Raw genomic sequence first — 20,019 nt, forward strand, 5'->3', positions numbered from 1 at the left:
TTACCAGTTTAGTTGCAGTCTCTGCACTCTCTCCAGCTCATTAATATCCTTCTTAAGGACTGGAGCCCAAAACTGCACTGCATACTCAAGGTGAGGCCTTACCAGGGACCTATAAAGGGGCAAAATTATGTTTCATCCCTTGAGTCAATGCCCTTTTTATACAAGATAGCACTTTATTTGCTGTAGTAGCCACAGAATGACACTGCCTGGAATTAGACAACTTGTTATCAACAAAAACCCCTAGATCCTTCTCCATTAAGGATCCCCCAACACACTACCATTCAGTAGATAGTTTGCGTTTATATTATTTCTACCAAAGTGCATAACTTTGCACTTATCAACATTGAACCTCATTTCCCAGTTTGCTGCCCAGTTTTCCAATTTTGTCAAATCGCTCTGCAAAGCGGCACATCCTGCATGGAACTTATAGTTTTGCACAATTTAGTGTCCTCAGCAAAAATAGAAACAGTACTGTCTATGCCCACCTCCAGGTCATTAATAAACAAGTTAAAAAGCAAAGGACCAAGGACTGACCCCTGCGGTACTCCACTAACCACACTGGCCCAATTAGAAAATGTTCCATTTACAACCACTCTTTGTACTCTATCCTTCAGCCAGTTCTCTATCCAATTACAAATATTATGTTCTAGGCCAATATTCCTTAATTTGATCATTAACCTTCTGTGAGGTACTGTATCAAACGCTTTAGCAAAGTCCAAGTAGATGACATCAACTGCCATTCCAGCATCAAGGTTCCTGCTCACCTCCTCATAAAAGGCAACTAAATTAGTCTGGCAAGATCTGTTACGCATAAAACCATGTGGCACAAACTAATAGTATTGTGAACTGCAATGTATTCAAGTACCCTATCCCTTATTACCCTTCCAAAAGTTTTCCTACTACTGATGTCAGACTAACAGGCCTATAGTTTTCAGGCTGAGAACGGGATCCCTTTTTAAATAACGGCACCACATTAGCAATCCGCCAGTCTCTCGGCACCATGCCAGACCTCAATGAATCCTGAAAAATTAAGTGAAGAGGTTTGGCAATCACAGCGCTCAGCTCATTTAATACCCTGGGATGAATCCCATCCGGCCCTGGACCTTTGTTTACCTTTACATGTTCAAGTCTCTTTTGAATTTCCTCCCGAGTGACCCACGCGTCAGTAGCTAAATTACTAGAACTGGGTATATTACAAGGGAAGCCTTCATTATCTGGCTCCTCAGATGTATAGACAGATGAAAAATAAGAGTTCAAAATTTCTGCTTTTTCCCCGTTCTCATCAACCAACTTACCCCCCCGTGATAATAAAGTTCCCACCCCTTCTTGCTTCATTTTTTTACTATTCACATAATTAAAAAATAATTTTGGATTCTTTTTACTTCTAGCTGCAATATCCCTTTCCATCTCTATTTTAGCTGCCTGATAGCTTTTTTGCTGCTTTATTTGCCCCCTTGTACCTGATGAAAGCCCCCGCTGTCCCAGCTAACTTGAATGCCCTAAAAGCACGTTTTTTTCTTACCAACCTCGACAATAACACTTTTATTCAGCCATAAAGGTTTTGCTTTGCGATGCCTCTCCTTGCTTACAAGGGGGATATACTGTTGTGTATACTTGCAAAGCAATGTTTTAAAGATGTTCCATTTTCCTTCTGTGTTTAACCCCATGAAAAGCCTTTCCCAGTTGACACATTGCAGAGATGCCCTTATACTGGCAAAGTCTGCACGTCTAAAATTGAGTGTTTTAGTTACTCCCTTATAGCGCTGTCTCTGTAGCATTATCTCAAAGGAGACCATGTTGTGATCACTGTTCCCCAAATGCTCACCCACACAAATGTTAGAGATAAGTTCATTATTATTAGATATTACCAGGTCCAAAATAGCGTCATTCCTAGTGGGTTCTTGAACTGCCTGAAATAAAAAGTTGTCATTTAGCATAGTTACAAACCTACTAGCTTTTTCTGTCTTAGCCCCCCCATTACTCCAGTCAATGCCGGATAATTAAAGTCCCCATAACAACAACTTGACCCAGTTTTGAAGCCTCCTCCATTTGCAACAATAGCTGGGCCTCATCCCCCTCATCTATACGGGGTGGTTTATAGCATACACCAATGATCATTTTCTTTGTGACCTTCAGCCCTACTGAAATTTCTACCCAAAGAGATTCGACGTTTTCATTGGTAATGTCTTTATTACATGGCTTTAAATCTGACTTTACGTAAAGACAAACCCCTCCACCCTTTTTAATCTCTCTGTCCCTCCTAAAAAGTGTATAACCATTTAAATTCACTGCCCAGTCGCATTTATCATCCCACCAGGTCTCAGTGATACCTATTAAATCATAATTTTCAATACATGCAATAGCCTGCAGCTCCCCTAATTTACCCGACAAGCTACGCGCATTACCCAGCATGCAGCGGAGATTATTACTTCTCCTCTGATGTTTACATTAGCTAAGGGAGAATTAGAATTATGAGACTGCTTTCCTTGTAACGGAAGCTCCTTATCTGATAAACTATATGCCCCCCTCACTCCTCCCCCACAACCCTTTGCTAGTCCCCCTACCCCGTCTACACTAATTTTCCCATAGAATTCTAGCTCACCCACCCCCCCTTGTCTAGTTTAAACACTCCTCCAACCTCTTAACCATTCTCTCCCCTAGCACAGCAGACCCCCTTCCATTGAGGTGCAATCCGTCAGGGCTGTATAGATTGTACCCCAAGGAAAAGTCAGCCCAGTGCTCTAGGAACCCAAACCCTTCCTTCCTACACCAAGACTTTAGCCACGCATTTAGCTCCCTAAGCTCCCGCTGTCTCCCTAAACTTGCATGTGGCACCGGCAAAATTTCCGAAAAAATGACATTGGAGGACCTTTGCCTAATCTTAGAGCCTAGATCCCTGAACTCACTCTTTAAGGTCCCCCACCTACCATTCATTTTGTCGTTAGTACCGATATGTACCAAGACAGCCAGCTCATGCCCAGCCCCTCCCAATAATGTGTCAACCCGATCAACCACATGCCGAACCCTGGCACCAGGAAGACAGCAAACTGTCCGGTTGAAGCGATCCGCTCGACAGATTACCCTGTCCACTTTCCTAATGATCGAATCCCCTATAACCACCATCTGTTTAGGCCTAGCTCTGCTCTCCTCCCCACCACTACTAGTGAAACTGGTCTCCCGGCTGTTAGAGAGATCAGCCTCATCTAGAACCGCCAGTCCAGAGTTCACACTCCCATCTTCTTCACACAATCTGGCAAATCTGTTGGGATGCGCAAACCCTGGAGCAGCCTCCCTTTTCCTTTTCCCCACACTAGATTTTCTAACTGTCACCCAGCTTACTGCCCTATCATCCTTTCCTTGCTCCCCTCCCCCATACTATCTGACCCCACTAGTTCTTGTTCAGTTAACAAGAGACCCCTCTCAAGATTGTTGATTGAACGCAGTGTTGCGACGTGTTCCTCTAGGACTCTAACGCGAGCCTCTAAAGTGGCAATTCGCTCACATCCACAACAGAGGTAAGTACCTGGGAACTGTTGTTCCACAACTGCATACATGTGGCAGGCTGTGCACTGTGTCAGACCTTCAATGTTGCTACCACTCATTCTCCCAGTTACAAGAACAGTTAAACAAAAATAGGTGTAAGGACTTGTAGTAAATACCTTGTTTTACCTTGTTTTTAACTCCCTTAGTGTTTAACTCCCTGAGTTTATAACTCCACTTACAGAGCCCCACTTCAAGAGCAATCACTTACAGAGCACCTACCACCAGAGCAAGCTCCACTGGACTGCCTGTGGTTCTATTTATGCAGTCTGTAAAGGTGAACTAATCAAACCCCACCCCCTCAAACTGAGGGTAATTACAAGGGAATGTAACCTGCTGTAAGCCTATGGATCCACAAACTTTGTAAATTAGCTCCAAAAACAACAATTACTTATGAAAAAAAAAAATAAAACCCAACAGTTAAAAAAACACAATGGTTTTGATAAAGTTAGTAAAGAATACTTATCCCTTTTTAGTTGAAATGAAAACAAGTTGATTCAACCAGCCACCAGCCTGTTAGTGGGAGTTAACATTTCAATACTTATGCTAATTGTAGTCTTTCTCCCTATTATGAGTAATAGTATTGTTCTGATGGCATAGCTCTTTTGGTTGGAGAGAAACTGGCGAATTCACAGCTCATTAGCTCAGCTTTCAATGCAGATATTGAGGCCTTTATTTTGGGCAATATATATTTTGTTCTTGGTGCAGGCATTCAGCTTTTTTCAGAACTGTGGTGCTATGCAACTTATGCAATAATTCATTATTTCACGTCACCTCTTTAGCCATACCCCCCAACTGTCCCGCTTTTTATAGCGCATCCCGCTGTTCAATGAATGTCCCGCATTTCCATAATAGATTACGGCACTGTGTATGGGGGGCACTGTGTATGGGGGCAATTGGGGGCACTGTGTATGGGGCAATTGGGGGCACTGTGTATGGGGGGTACTGTGTATGGGGGCAATTGGGGGCACTGTGTATGGGGGTATGTGTATGGGGAATTGGGGGTACTGTGTATGGGGGAAATTGGGGGAACTGTGTATGGGGGTACTGTGTATGGGGGCAATTGGGGGCACTGTATGGGGGTACTGTGTATGGGGGTATTGACTATGGGGACAATGTGTATGGGGGGGTACTGTCTATGGGTGCCCTTTCTAAGGGTGCATTGTGTATGGGGGGGGCAAAACTGATACATAGTTATAACTCACTTATAACTGACTGCCTTATCTTATTTTTATTAGATAGTACAGTATGAGGGTATAGCACATTTGCATCTGATCCCGCCATTTCAACTATATATAAGGAGTATTTTTTTTTTTTTTTAAATGGGGTGTGGAAATTGGGGCCACAAAAGTGGGCACGCACAAAAAATTGCTGCGCTGCGCACCAAATCTTCTTGTCCCTCTTTTCATTTTTGAAATGTTGAGAGGTATGCTTTAGCTAATGCCAGGGCCAAAACTAGGGGTAGGCAGAAGAGGCACCTGCCTAGGGTGCAACAATTGGGGGGGTGCCAGGCAGCAGCCTCTCCTGCCTAACCCTAGCCTGCGCTCCCTTCTCTTGCCCCGCCGGTTGTCATTACTCGGTGGGGGCAATGACTCCCTTTCACCACCTCCCGCATCACCCGAAGATTTGCAGGAATACAGATGAAGCTATACAGTCAAAAGATGTTCAACTAAACAGATAAAGGTAAATAGAATATATTTTGAGGCTAAATTGGGCAGTTTTTTTAGTTGTTATTGCAATTTCGGGGAGAAATCTAACTTTGGATAATTTTTTTCTTTATTTCAGGCCAAACTGCAAACTTCTATGTAGAACTGCATCCACAATTCTGCATGCAGAAAAGCAAGAATGGCGCTGCTGAATAGCTACAGGTGTGCACTTTCAGAAAACATATAGTTTGTGGGGGTATTTCACAGGTAAGGGGGTGTTTAGACTGAAAAGCTGCATGGTGTGCACTTAGAGCGCAGCTCCAAACTTTCGAGCTGAAATTGCTCTTATGTATTGCCCCTGTTTTGGGCTGTTTGGAGGCCGTGTCTTTAGGTGCACCCATGCATGTGGGGTATCGTTTTGTTCAGGACAAGTTGCAGATTGATATTTTAGTGGTTTTATTTCATTGTTATGGCAATTTCGGGGAGAAATCTAACTTTGGATCATTTTTTTTCTTTATTTCAGGCCAAACTGCAAACTTCTATGGAGAACTGCGTCCACAATTCTGCATGCAGGAAAGCAAGAATGGCGCTGCTGAATAGCTACAGGTGTGCACTTTCAGGAAACATATAGTTTGTGGGGGTATTTCACAGATAAAGGGGTGTTTAGATGGTAAAACTGCGTGGTGTGCACTTAGAGCGCAGCTTCAAACTTTCGGGATGAAATTGCTCTTATGTATTGCCCCTGTTTTGGGCTGTTTGGAGGCCGTGTCTTTAGGTGCACCCATGCATGTGGGGTATCGTTTTGTTCAGGACAAGTTGCAGATTGATATTTTAGTGGTTTTTTTTGTTGTTATGGCAATTTCGAGGAGAAATCTAACTTTTGATCTTTTTTTTTCTTTATTTCAGGCCAAACTGCAAACTTCTACGGAGAACTGCGTCCACAATTCTGCATGCAGGAAAGCAAGAATGGCGCTGCTGATTAGCTACAGATGTGCACTTTCAGAAAACATATAGTTTGTGGGGGTATTTAACAAGTAAGGGGGTGTTTAGACTGAAAAACTGCAAGGTGTGCACTTAGAGCGCAGCTCCAAATTTTCCAGCTGAAATTGCTCATTTGTATTGCCCCTGTTTTGGGCTGTTTGGAGGCTGTGTCTTTAGGTGCACCCATGCATGTGGGGTATCATTTTACTCGGGATAACTTGTTCTTTTATAACCTGCCTTCATTTGAAAATTTTCATTGGTTTTTTATTCTCAAATTTACTTTGGACTTTGTGACTGTGATAGTGTTTCAGAATTTTTTTTTTTTTTTAAATATGGCATATGTTTTTACGCTATCTGTATGACAGGAGCTACATTTAGAGCAAAAACTACACCACAATTAAAAATAAAGAGGTTTGCAGTTTCTAAAAATATGTGACTTATGGGGGTATTCCATTTCTGTCATAAGATATGCCATGTTAAAATAGAGATGGCCTTTTCACTTTTTTTTCAATGTAAAATTGCACAAAATGCTGTTTTATTATTGTGGTGTCTTCTGGACAAGAAAAGTGGGTTACCAATACATATTTGGTATTGTTGGATTCAGCAGAATCGGGGCTTTTACAAACAGTAAAATTTGTGTAAGTTAATGTAATCGTTCTTGGAAAAAAAACAAAAAAAAAATACCTTTTCTTTATTTCACTTTTTTTTTAACATATTTCACTCGAAAAATGTGTTAAATCTCCAGAAAAAGTACAAAATGTTATTACAATGTTCAAGCCCAATTTGTTCCAGAAAAAACGATATATAACATGCTTTATTTCATGTAGGTTTTCTTGTCAAGAAACCGAAGCAAATGTAATGAGTGCAAAATGTCTAAAAACGGCTTGGCAGTAGATGTTCACTTTTGGGACAAATCGGCTGGCAGTGAAAGGGTTAAAAAAGATAATTATCATGTTTACATTCATATTTTATGAATTTTCCCATGTGGATCACATCCCCTTTAATGATATGGAAGTGACAAATATAAAACAGCTTTAATTTCCTTAAGAACTATTTGTATACTCAGCATTGTGAATATGTTCTGATCTGTTATACTATGTCTTTGTATATTACAATACAGACCCCTGAGCTTCTCTGCAATGCACCTTGTTCCCCAGGACACAGAAAGTCTAAAAGAGAAGGGGCGCCATCTTGTTTGTTATGACTGTGTCCCTTGTGTAGATGGGGAAATGTCCAACACATCAGGTAAGAGACAAATCTTGATGCTGAAGGAAATGGCAAATACAGGTATTCTGGATAAGGGGTCTTTCCGTAATTTGGATCTCCATACCTTAAGTCTACTAAAAAATCAATAAAACATTAATTAAACCCAATAGGGCTGTTCTGCTCCATTAAGGATTATTTATATCTTAGTTGGGATCAATTACAAGATACTGTTTTATTATTACAGAGAAAAGGGAATCATTTAACCATTAAATAAACCCAATAGGGCTGTTCTGCCCCAATAAGGGGTAATTATATCTTAGTTGGGATCAAGTACAGGTACTGTTTTATTATTACAGAGAAAAGGGAATCATTTAACCATTAAATAAACCCAATAGGGCTGTTCTGCCCCCAATAAGGGGTAATTATATCTTAGTTGGGATCAAGTACAGGTACTGTTTTATTATTACAGAGAAAAGGGAATCATTTAACCATGAAATAACCCAATAGGGCTGTTCTGCCCCCAATAAGGGGTAATTATATCTTAGTTGGGATCAAGTACAGGTACTGTTTTTTATTATTACAGAGAAAAGGGAATCATTTAACCATGAAAATAAACCCAATAGGGCTGTTCTGCCCCCAATAAGGGGTAATTATATCTTAGTTGGGATCAGTTACAAGGTACTGTTTTATTACATTACTGTTTTTTTGTTGCTGTTTGAATATGTTTTGGGGAATCTTAAAAAGTCCTGTGGAAGACCCTGCTGTGAGTAAATTAAGGTACTTTGGAGTGAGCCCCAAAGCCATAGAGAATTGGTCACATAATGACATAATTAAAGCAAAGGGAAAACATTCAGCATAATATGGTGGCATTGTGGCTCAAGCATATATAAAAACAACAACTAGAATAAAATAATAAATCAGTGTAACCTGGTTGCAAGTCTTGTCTTGCTTTTCGTAGATTTATATTTATATCTGGCTTTGCCCAGCCTTTGGCTGCTTACAAGAACATTACTCTAACTCCGAAAGCAAATGTGAAAAGAAAATTGAAAGAAAGAATCATTTTTTTCTTGGTAAATGTTATTTAAAGTTTTGAGATTTGTATTTAAATATAAAATATATGTCTAACCTTATGTATGTTATTTTCAGATTCTTCAACTTGTTTGAAATGCCCTGGGTATGAAATGTCCAATAAACAGAGAACTGCTTGTGTTCCCAAAATGATAAACTACCTTTCCTATGAGGAGACTCTGGGGGCCAGTTTGGCTTCCATTGCCTTGGTGCTCTTCCTCACAACTTCTGCAGTTTTGGGAATCTTTGTGAAATATTGGGAGACTCCTATAGTGAGAGCCAATAACCAAAATCTCAGCTGTCTCCTCCTCATCTCTCTCATGTTGTGTTTCCTCTGCACTTTATTATTCATTGGGCGCCCAACTCAGATATGTTGTCTCCTCCGACAAGTAACATTTGGGATTGTATTTACTATTTCTGTTTCTTCTGTGTTGGCTAAAACTCTCACAGTTATTATTGCCTTCAATGCCACAAAGCCTGGGAGCAAGCTGAAGAAGTGCATCGGCTCTCAAGTGCCTATTGTATTTTGTGACTATATGCTCTTTGGGCAAAATTGGAATCTGTTTAATCTGGATGATGTTTCATCCCCCATTTCTGGAAGTTGATATATTGTCTGAGAGGGACACTATTATTTTACAGTGCAATGAAGGATCTGTAACTTTCTTCTTCTGTATAATTGGATATATAGGAACGTTGGCCCTACTAAGTTTCATTGCTGCATTTCTAGCCAAGGATTTCCCTGACCGATTTAATGAGGCTAAAAACATCACTTTCAGTATGTTGGGGTTCTGTAGCGTGTGGGGGGCATTTGTCCCTGCATACCTGAGCAGTAAGGGCAGTAGAATGGTGGCAGTTGAGATATTTGCCATCTTATCCTCCAGTGCTGGGTTATTGGGCTGTATATTCATTCCCAAGTGCTATATCATATTTCTCAGGCCTGAACTGAACACAAGAGTAGCAGTTAATCAGAATCACTAAATGTGTTTCTATATGAAGTAAATGAAATTAAAACTGCTATACTATCAATTTTAAATGAGATTAATTTATAAATAGGTTTTTAGCACAGACCAATGTGTTTCTAACCAGAGTGCTCCTGACACCGATTCCCTAATCTGGATTATAGGTTTCATGACTAGGTCAAATACCCACAGGTGTGGTACAATAGAAGGGCATGAAAGCACTGGGAAAGAAATGGTCAACTGATGAATTTGCTGGGACTATGAGAAAAAGGGCAGGAAACAGTGCTGTATAAGGATACCCGTCTAATTGTACCATGGAGACTAATAGGCCACAGTATATTTTTGTAAAAATGGTTTATTTGGATGAAGCAGAGTTTTACATGTGAGCTGTTTATGCAATATATTTTTATAGAGACCTGCATTGTTTTGGGGGGAAACCTATGATTAAGTGTCAGATAAACACAAAACGCGTCAGGCTTTATGATATAAGTGTATAATAAAGATTTTTTCTTTTTAACTTTTTAAATAGCCTTTTGGATTTTCAGAGTGCTCCCCCTTTTTTTTCTTTTTGTGTTAATGTCCAGTCTGCTCCTTTGAGCTGAGGGTTTGGGCTGGAGCACCTGGATTATCCTTTTCACCTTGGTGAGTACTCAACGGGTCATGAATACTAAATTGCCAGACATGAGTGTGTGTTTCTGTTATCCAGAATACTCATGACCTGGGGTTTTCCAAATAAGGGATCTTTGTCTAACTTGGATGATAATACCTTAAGTCTACTAAAGACTCATTTAAACATTATATAAACTCAACATGATTGTTTTGTCTCTAATAAAGATTCATTATATCTTAGTTGGGATCAAGAAAAAAAATATGTAATTATTTGATTAAAATAGAGTCTATGGGAAATGGCCTTCTCATAATTTGGAGCTTGCTGGATAATGTGGTTCCGGATAAAGGATCCTTTACCTGTATGTTATATTTCTGGTTTTAGCAAGAGCTGAGGAATGGATTCAGTTCATCTGTACTTGCTTAGCCATCACTAGAATGAAAAGAGCAATTAAAAAGTGTACAAAATGAGACTCAAATAAGGATGACTAAATAGAGTACCTACCATAACTGCCCCCGTTGTATTAACAAAACAACATCGTCAGTCACTTCCTTCAGGCCTTCATAATTTAGCATGGGAAAACAAAAATTCTCATTATTATTTTATCTTAAGAATAGAAATACAAATTACAGGTTTGGACAAGATCATTTCTTCAGGAAGGATAAATAGAAGCCGCTCTGTGATGGGGAACTATATTGGAGAACATTCTGCCAGATGCCCGATCTCTGCTGAGCTGCATTCCACTAAAGGAAACATGTTTATCCTGACTGTATTTCTGTGTGTGTATTCAGTGGCAATGGACTCTCATCTCTCCCCAAGCGCTGGATGTGCTCTAAAGACTGAGAGATACACAACCAACGTTAAACAAGGGGACTTGATTATTGCCGCTTTCCAACAGTTGAATGACATCTTCATTTCTGCTGGACTTAATTATAGATCCCATTCAGATAAAGTTTTATGTTCAGTGTAAGTTCAAGACTTTACTTACTTTGCACTTTTTGCAAAAAAATTAATATTTAATGCATCTATCTAACACCCATAATATACCAGAAATGTCTATTACCATTAATGGTTCTACTATCATCCTCTCTGGGTCTTGCAGTTGTCTTTGATTCTGCCCTCTCCTACACTCCTCATATCTAATCAATAACAAAATCATATCACTTTCACCAATGGAATATTTCTAACTGTTTATCACACAAGATGCTATCAAAATCCCAGATCACTCTCTCATCATATCAGGTATTGACTACTTCATAAGAATATGAAGAAATGCAAGTGCCAGGGTCTCGCACACCTTTTTCTCTGCCATCTCACTGACCATCCCCACTTGTTTCCGATATGTTTTAGGTTGAAATTTAAACCATTGCCCCGACATTCAAAGCAGGACACAACTCTGTGACAACCATAATCTCTTAACTCTCCAAGCACTCAACAACCCACTTGTAATGCTCTTAGTCAACCCCTCACTCATTATCTCTTCACAGGGACACATTCAAGACCCCAGTAGAGCTGCCCAACTGCTCAAGAACATTCTTCCATGTTCCATCAACTTTTTTTCCAATCTCTGTGCCTTCAAACTATTTCTTTAAACACATATAATCTATCCTGACATTCCTTCAGTTGGAGCTTTATAAGTATGTGTTCACAGGGACACATTCAAGACCCCAGTAGAGCTGCCCAACTGCTCGAGAATGCTCTTCCATGTTCCATCAACTTTTTTTCCAATCTCTGTGCCTTCAAACAATTTCTCAAAAGACATATAATCTAGCCTGGCATTCCTTCAGTTGGAGCTTTATTAGTATGTGTTCACAGGGACACATTCAAGACCCCAGTAGAGCTGCCCAACTGCTCAAGAACATTCTTCCATGTTCCATCAACTTTTTTTTCCAATCTCTGTGCCTTCAAACTATTTCTTTAAACACATATCATCTATCCTGACATTCCTTCAGTTGGAGCTTTATAAGTATGTGTTCACAGGGACACATTCAAGACCACAGTAGAGCTGCCCAACTGCTCAAGAAACCCTCTTCCATGTTCCATCAACTTTTTTTCAAATCTCTGTGCCTTCAAACAATTTCTCTAAACACATATCGTCTATCCTGACATTCCTTCAGTTGGAGCTTTATAAGTAGGTGTTAATTACATTTCATTTAGAGCAATTCTTGAAACATAAGAACTTTTTTTTGTGTTCCAAACTATTTCTCCTCAAGAATTCTATGCTGTAGACTATCTAGCATTGTATAATAAAATAATGTTGCCATTTAAAGAATACAAAATATTTATCAATATATGCTTTATATTTGGGAGATAACTTCAATTGTTTCCATATTCATTTCTGCCTTAGACACAACAAAGCAGTGTTTCAATATTACCGCCATTACTTGGCCTTCATATTTGCAGTTGAGGAGATAAACAGGAGTTCCTGGATCCTGCCCAATATAACTCTGGGCTACCAGATATTTGATTCCTGTGGTTCTACAACAAAGTCTCTCTCTGGCGCATTGAGTGCAATTTCTGGAAAACAACATAATATTCCAAATTTCAGCTGCTGGGGGAACAGTAAGGTGGTGGGATTTGTGGGAGACTTGTCTACCGGTACATCGTATACCATTGCCCAACTTGTAGGAGTCCTTAGTTACCCACAGGCATGTTTTCTTTTTTCTTACATACACACAATTCATGAAATGTTAATGTCCATTTCCTCTATGTATGGTGGTAATTTTTTCTTTAATTCAGAGGGTAAAAGATATTACCAGCATGTAGACTGAGACTGTAGCAAAGATAATGGAACAAGCAAAACTAACGCTCCTAAAATTTCCTGGATAAAAATAATCACATGGAGTTTAAGTAACCCCCCCAATGTCAGTGAGGCAATAGACGAAGGGCATAAGGCTGCCCAATAATTTACACCTTCCTTTAGGAAGTACAGGGCTCTGACAGGTTGTACACTTTAGACAGTGGGGTTCATTCATAAAAACTGGGCAAATTTGTTTCTGGGCATTTACCCATGGCAACCAATCAGATATTTGATTTTATTGTTCTACTTGCAGCTGGCTCAAAAAAAAAGCTAATCACTGATTGGTTGTTATGGGTTACTGCTCAGGTGCAAAGTTGTCCAGTGTTTATAAATGAGCCCCAATGTGTTTTTTAATGCATTTTCTTTTCTTTTCTTTTTTTTACACCAAGATCAGTTACGGTGCCAAGGATCCAATTTTTAATGATCGAACCCAGTTTCCATCATTCTACAGAACTATCCCAATGAGGAGGCAGAAATGGGTGGGATTGTGCAGATACTGAAGCACTTTGGCTGGAAATGGGTCGGACTCATTATATCCGATGATGATACTGGGTACAGAGCCCGGGAAAGGATAAGTAAAGGACTTCTCAGTAATGGGGGCTGTTTGGCCTTCACTGCTGTACTTGAACATAATTCCTATATCACTGAAGGTCATGAGAATAGGATTGCTGGTGAGATTGAGAAGACCACTGCTAATGTGATTGTCCTGTTTATAAGCACAAAATTCACTTACAGCTTGGCACACTTAATATCATTTAACAAAATGCCCCCAAAGTTATGGATCACCTCTTCTTTTATCACCAATATAATGACATTTAAACAAGATGAGATGGAAACCACATTAAATGGCTCTTTGTCCATAATGATCCAGGCAGGAGAGATCCCCGGCTTTGAGCAGTTCTTGTATACATTTTCTCCCAACAACTACCCCAACGATGCACTGATTGCATCTACATGGGAAACGTTATTTGTCTGCTACTTTATAGACTCTCCCAGCTTTATCTGGGGAATACCAGGTAAAGTAGTAAAATCGTGCACAGGGAACGAGACTATGAGTGAGGCAGATGTATCAGTGTATGGGAATCACAATTACAGAGTGACTTTTAGAGTTTACACTGCAGTCTATGCACTGGCGCGCGCCCTGCACAATCTCTACTCTGCTCAGCCACCAGCCAATCACTGGGGCAAGTTAGAAAGTCTTCAAAAAGAATTTGAACCTTGGCAGGTAGGTACATATTTGAACCTTCAGTTACCATATTAAGTGAAAGAACTGAACCCTAACTTCTTGATTTTTTTTTAAAGTTAATGTCTTTATTTGTTATTAATGTGTTTTAGCTAGTTGCTTCTCATTCTGCCTCTTCATTCTTCATGCCCACAGAAATGTAGTTATAACATTTTTTTCCATTCACATACCTGGTGATCTTCATTACCTGGCCACTGTATACAATTAAGCAATTTTCCTTGCCCCCCTTTCCCTAGTTTATACTCTAAGCCCCTTTCTTACATGGACCAACGAGAAGTCACCAAAAAAAACGAATTGAAGAAAAATATAAGCACCACGTTTAAATGCAGCAAGAAAAAGCCAAATAAGATTGTACTAAAGGCTTTCAACTTGTTAAACCCATGTCTACTATATAGTCAAATGGGAGGTCTTTAGAAAAGATTGGTGTCAAAAGACCAGGAACCAACTTAAAAAACATGTGACAATACATGAGCTTCCAAACTTCTCTGTGCCTGTTATAGTTTTTGAGAGGCACAACCTACTAATGATGGAACTAGCAGCTACCTTAGTCTGACCTTTATCCCTTTAGAAAGTGCAATGAATGACCAACTGGACTTTATCCCTTTAGAAAGTACAATGAATGACCAACTACGACTTTATCCCTTTAGAAAGTACAATGAATGACCAACTGGACTTTATCCCTTTAGAAAGTGCAATGAATGACCAACTGGACTTTATCCCTTTAGAAAGTACAATGAATGACTAACTGGATCCCCTGGACCCTTTAGAAAGTACAATGAATGAACTGGACTTTATCCTTTAGAAAGTACAATGAATGACCAACTGGACTTTATCCCTTTAGAAGTACAATGAATGACCAACTGGACTTTATCCCTTTAGAAAGTACAATGAATGACAACTGGACTTTATCCCTTTAGAAAATGAATGACTAACTGGACTTAATCCCTTTAGAAAGTACAATGAATGACTAACTGGACTTTATCCCTTTAGAAAGTACAATGAATGACCAACTGGACTTTATCCCTTTAGAAAGTACAATGAATGACTAACTGGACTTTATCCCTTTAGAAAGTACAATGAATGACAACTGGACTTTATCCCTTTAGAAAGTACAATGAATGACCAAACTTTATCCCTTTAGAAAGTACAATGAATGACTAACTGGACTTTATCCCTTTAGTACAATGAATGACCAACTGGACTTTATCCCTTTAGAAAGTACAATGAATGACCAACTGGACTTTATCCCTTTAGAAAGTACAATGAATGACCAACTGGACTTTATCCCTTTTAAAGTACAATGAATGACCAACTGACTTTATCCCTTTAGAAAGTACAATGAATGACTAACTGGACTTTATCCCTTTAGAAAGTACAATGAATGACCAACTGGACTTTATCCCTTTAGAAAGTACAATGAATGACCAACTGGACTTTATCCCTTTAGAAAGTACAATGAATGACTAACTGGACTTTATCCCTTTAGAAAGTACAATGAATGACTAACTGGACTTTATCCCTTTAGAAAGTACAATGAATGACCAACAACAATGAATGACCAACTGGACTTTATCCCTTTAGAAAGTGCAATGAATGAATGACCAACTGGACTTTATCCCTTTAGAAAGTACAATGAATGACTAACTGGACTTTATCCTTTAGAAAGTACAATGAATGACCAACTGGACTTTATCCCTTTAGAAAGTGCAATGAATGACCAACTGGACTTTATCCCTTTAGAAAGTGCAATGAATGACCAACTGGACTTTATCCCTTTAGAAAGTGCAATGACCAACTGGACTTTATCCCTTTAGAAAGTGCAATGAATGACCAACTGGACTTTATCCCTTTAGAAAGTGCAATGAATGACCAACTGGACTTTATCCCTTTAGAAAGTGCAATGAATGACCAACTGGACTTTTCTGAAGTGTTACACTATTTTTAGATACTTCCAGAGGAGACTGGGTAATTTTTTTTTACAATCCTTTGAAAACTAAAATGAGAACCAGAAAAATAAGTTCTTATTAAATAGTATGAAGTATCAAGAAGCATTTTCAGTGCAAAGGAGTGCAGATGCTTCTTGATCATTGTATTATGAAGTACAGCATGGATTTCTGATTGCTTGATATTGATTTTTAGTGATGAGCCAGGCATGGATTCGCAGTGAATTTTGGCATTTCACCATTTCGCAAAACTTCTGTGAAAATTCTCAGGGGAAAAAGTCTCTGCACGTCAAATTGGGCGCGGTCGCATAAAAATGGACCCAACCGCGTAAAAAAGGCAGCGGTCGCATAAAAAAGCTCTGGCGACAAAAAAAAAGACACAGGTGACAAAAAAAGAACAAAAAAATTGCGCAACAAATGCGTAATGCGAATTTGTTGCCATTTCGCAAATTTTCAGATTCGCTCATTACTATTGATTTCCATTCACTTGTTCTTTTACAAAGGTGACATAGATTTGAAGGTGAGCAGCAAATGCACGATTGGAGAAGACATACTCAGTGTAGGACAAATTTTGAGGTTTCAGATTTTTTTTTACCCAGTAGACTGCAGACAAAACCAAAAATGTCAAACCTCCGTATTAAAGACCCTTATGAAGCAATATAGTGAAATAAGGAACACATTTGGGAAAATAGAAGTAAAGCTGTAAAATTAGACCATAGCAGTACAAACATATACACTGTATAGATAATTTGACATAAAAAAATTATAACCAGCCGCAGGCCATGGCCAATGACCAGGGGTTTAAAGGAGAGATGTTAAAAGAGATTCTAGTGGCAGTGTTGGACACACGCTATTGAATATTTTCATCTGCTCATGTCAATGTCTGGGGGTTTTAAAAATGAAGAGAAATACCGGTATGTATGTTGCTGCCTTTGTTCCACCTCTGGAGCTATAATTGAGGAATAGGGTGGAAGTGCGAAAGACAGAATTTTGGATGAGGCATAAAAAAGGTAAAAAGCTCCACTGGTCTGAGCCCCACCATAATGATACTGCAGGCATCAGAGAAAGAAGTTGCTACCCCCAACAATACAAAGAAAAAGGGACTGGGCTCTATGAAAAAGACTCCAAAAATGGATGACAACAAATAGACTGTAGGCCTCCAAGATGGCACACCACATTGTAGACCGCCAGCATGATACACATAAACCCATTATAATACCGGAGTTGTCACTTTTCCAGTTGTTCAGAACATAAGATATAAGTATAGAACATAAGATAAGTATAGACAAAGAAGCTTACAATCTTAGGACTGGAAGAGGAAAAACAAAACACAGTCAGGTAAGCCACCAAAGAGAAAATGCCACTTTCTGAAGAGAAGGAAAATAAAAAACAAAGACAAGGGGTTCCTAATCCCTTCTATGTCCCTGGTGTTGCGCAGTTATGCCCAGTATTGTTTATTAACAGGGGAATAAAGCTCACAACAGACATTGCCCGTATATAACCTAATCCTGAACCCTCACCTATTCATTTGACCAATCTTGATCTTTAAATTTCTGAGGCACCTAGGAGTAGAGGAGGCTCAGCTGGGCCCTGAACCAAGCCTCCTACAATCGTAACAATATTGCTTATACCTTGTCAGCTGCCTTATGATGATTTTTTTTTCCAGATGTGGAAGGGACTAATTGCGCTTAAATTTGTTCAACACCATAGCCTGTTTCATAATCCTGTTTTATTGTCCTAAAATAAGAGTGTGAACCACTCCATTATTACATGTGGTGGAATGTACTTTAATCAGTTCTTTTTCTTTTTTTTCTAGCTAAATAAATTTGTTCGTAATGTGACCTTTAACACTTTTCCTGGTAACACCCACTCCTTCAACAAATACGGGGACCCGCCAGTACATTTTGACATTATAAAGTGGTTATTGTTCCCAAGACATCATATTGTTACAACAAAAGTTGGAACTGTTAATGAATCAGATGACAAGACACAATTATATATCAATAGCACCGCAGACTTGTGGGGCCCATACTTTAAAATGGTAAGGGTAAGCATGACTCTATGCTTGTATTATAGGGGGAAAAACATAATTGGGGTCTGTCATGATTACTGCATTAGAATTGCCTCATCCAGTGATTCACCGGTGAACTAAAGGCAATATTTTCAGATATCCCTGAACACTTCTTTGAGATCATTTAAATGAGAAGGAATAGGATCCTCCCCCTCACATCTCTCCTCTCCCAACTGAAGAGGAGAGAGAAGATACTGAGATCTAGCTAAAATGGCAGCTGCTATCTTAAACAACCAAAATAAACAAACAAACAAAAAACCAGCACAATAAGTAAAGACCTAATTAAATGAAGCCTAAGTGTCTCTCCCAATCTGCCCCTCAGGAATTCAGCGATTACAAATTTAGATTACTATGTATTCATAGTCTCTGTGCTCTCAAATGGACTAAAAGATCTTTCACAATTCAACTAGACTAGAAGGCATGTTTGTTCTTTGCCTTCCATATTGTAAATGAGCTCTATTGTCTTCTGTGCTATTTTTCAGACACGTAGAAGGTGATGCAATCTAGATCTAGGATAATATACTCACCACAATTTTGCAAGAATGTTCTTTGAAACAATCCCACTGAAAAGTACTTTTGACTCCTGAAGACCAAGGCTCCAAAACATGGCCTGTCCTTGAGTAACAGGAACAGGTTAAACCCTTATTCTTATTCTTTACTTGCTGTGTCTTTGTGTATTACAATACAGATTCCTCAGTCTCTCTGCAATGAACCTTGTAACCCCGGATATAGAAAGTCTAAAAGAGAAGGGGCGCCATCTTGTTGTTATGACTGCATTCAATGTGTTAACGGGGAAATGTCCAACACATCAGGTAGGAGATAAATCTGGTTGGAATGACTGATACTCATTACACATTGTCTTTTGTTGAGATTAGATATCTCTGTAAGGTTAATGCCTCTTCAGAGTGTTGTGATGGGAAAAAACTACATTAAAGTGCTTGGGCGGAGCTAGTCAGGTGAAAATGATGGTTAAGAAAAAAGGGGGTGGATGGAATATTCCTAAATACTCAGAACCTAAACTAATGCAGCTTAACTACAACCGTGTGACCAGGTTGGATATCTTTCAGAAATCTCGGCATTCTCATTGTAGATATAGAGTTTACCCTGTGACAGTGATTGGAAGAAACTGGAAAGAAGTATTATTTTATTTTGTCTTTGTAAATGTTGCTACACAATTTCAGGTTTGCATTTGAAAATGAAATATAAGCAGTATTAAATAATGAATCTTTAAAAATAAATATTTCAGATGCTCCAAAGTGTTTCAAATGCTCTGAATACCAAATGTCCAACATAAGGAGAACTGGTTGTATTTCAAAAACCATGAACTACCTTTCTTACAAAGATGCTCTGGGGGCCAGTTTGGCTTCCATTGCCTTGGTGCTCTTCCTCACAACTTCTGCCGTTCAGGGAATTTTTGTGAAATATTGGGAGACTCCTATAGTGAGAGCCAATAACCAAAATCTCAGTTGTCTCCTCCTCATCTCTCTCAAGTTATGTTTTCTCTGTTCTTTACTATTCATTGGGCACCCAACACAGATATCCTGTTGTTTACGACAAGTAACATTTGGAATTGTATTTACTATTTCTGTTTCTTCTGTGTTGGCTAAAACTCTCACAGTTATTATTGCCTTCAATGCCACAAAGCCTGGGAGCAAACTCACAAAGTATGTAGGAACCCAACTGTCCATCCTATTCGTCATTATGTGCACTCTGGGTACAACTGGAATCTCTACTGTGTGGGTAGCCTCTTATCCACCATTCCTGGAAGCTGATATGTTTTCTGAAATGGACACAATTATTTTACTGTGCAATGAAGGATCAGTCACTTTCTTCTTCTGTATAATTGGATATATAGGAACGTTGGCCCTACTAAGTTTCATTGCTGCATTTCTAGCCAAGGATTTCCCTGACCGATTTAATGAGGCTAAAAACATCACTTTCAGTATGTTGGGGTT

Source organism: Xenopus tropicalis, chromosome 5, assembly GCF_000004195.4.
Source record: "Xenopus tropicalis strain Nigerian chromosome 5, UCB_Xtro_10.0, whole genome shotgun sequence".
Taxonomy (NCBI): Eukaryota; Metazoa; Chordata; class Amphibia; order Anura; family Pipidae; genus Xenopus; species Xenopus tropicalis.